At 40.3% G+C, this 1,564-nt stretch overlaps 1 protein-coding gene across 2 annotated transcripts in view; it reads left to right on the plus strand.

The window, feature by feature from the left end:
• Nucleotides 1–1,564, plus strand: part of CBX3 (chromobox homolog 3) — an 8,851-nt gene that overhangs the window by 3,971 nt on the left and 3,316 nt on the right. The gene's annotated exons all lie outside the window — the stretch shown is intronic.

Below are 1,564 nucleotides of genomic sequence, written 5' to 3' on the forward strand. Positions count from 1 at the left end.
ACTCGACGGCACATAACAACAACAACATGCATTCCTTAGAGTTGTCATAGAAAAAAAAAACGTGGCTTTGAAAATGCAAGTGTTTTCTGTTCTGGAGGTTAAAAATCCAAGTCAGGATTTGAGCTATGAATTCCTGTGGATTTCCAAATTTCTAGCAACTGCTGGCTTAAGTGTATTACTTGTATTATAAAGGGATTTGTTGAATGACTACCCTATTCTGGAAAAAAGCTTTGTAAACAATCAATTCACAGGTACTGGGGTAAGGACTTCAGTATATGTTTCGGAGGGAAACAACCCTTAACCCATGTTTCCATCTCAAGCTCCTAAAATGTAATCACATGGGCAAAGTACTTTTTGTCTGACAGATTGCTGTAATGAGGGCATGGCTATCACTCTGTCTACCATAAATTTGTGGAAGAAATGAGTTCTTGAATCTCTGGGTTATAGATCATTGTTATTAGGTGCTGGTGTAAGAATCAGCTATGAACAGAAATGAACCTTACCCTGTCCTCCACCATCCTCATGGCTCCGCTAAGTTCATTGCACAGTCACTGTGTCAGACCATCTCCATGAAGGCCTTTCACTGACCTGCCATCTTTCACAGCATGATTAGCTTTTCCAACCACTGCTCCCACCCTCAGTAGCATTTGAGACAGAGTGTTTATCTCGATAGTATATGAAACAAATTTTCACCGTCTTTGCCTCTAAGGAGCATGCTATTTGCTTTTCTTCCAAGCCAATTTTGTTTGTTCTTTTGGCAGTCCCTAATATCTTCAATACTCCAACACCACAGTTCAAAGGCATATATTCTCCTTTGGGCTTCCTTATGCATTGTCCAACTGTCAGATGCATAGGAAGTAATTGAAAATATGGTGCAAAAAAGAAAATACGGTGCACTTTATTTGCCCCAAAGATCAGGTGCACTTTAGTCTTTAAATTGTCATCATTAGAATTTTGGAGAGATCCTTCCCAATGCAACACCTATTGAATTTTTTTACTTATACTACCATGGGTGTTAATTGTTGAAACAAGTAATAATGAAATCCTCGACAGCTTCAGTCTTTTCCCATCTATCATGATGTTGCCTATTGGACCAGTGGTGAGAATTTTAGAAAAATAATTACAACCTCGAATATCTGATGAGATTCCTCTATGAGTGGGAAACCAGTTAAAAGGCATTGGACTGGATTTGTTACTTACTCTGGCTCTAGTTGAAAACTATCAATGGGGAGAAAAGACAGCAGTCTTCTGTAAATACTAAAGCCTGCAGAGCTTTGGTGACCTATTGGTAAGAAACTTTGCTGCAATCCCAAAGGCACTTGGTTCAAATTCACCAGCTGCTCCCACAGAGGATGGGCAATTTCCTCCTGTATGATTTAGTTTGCTCAGCTCCATGGTCAACACTCTTGGCACCAGCAGCCAGGAAATCAAAATCGTATTGCGATGGGAAAGTCTGCTGTTAGGGACCTCTCTAAAGTACTCAAGAGCAACGGTGTGTCTCTGGAGACTAGGTGCATCTGATACAGGCCATGGTCTTTGCAATCACTTGTTATGCATCAGAGAG

This window comes from Elephantulus edwardii, unplaced genomic scaffold, assembly GCF_000299155.1.
Source record: "Elephantulus edwardii isolate Elephantulus edwardi_28Jun2011 unplaced genomic scaffold, EleEdw1.0 scaffold00182, whole genome shotgun sequence".
Taxonomy (NCBI): domain Eukaryota; kingdom Metazoa; phylum Chordata; class Mammalia; order Macroscelidea; family Macroscelididae; genus Elephantulus; species Elephantulus edwardii.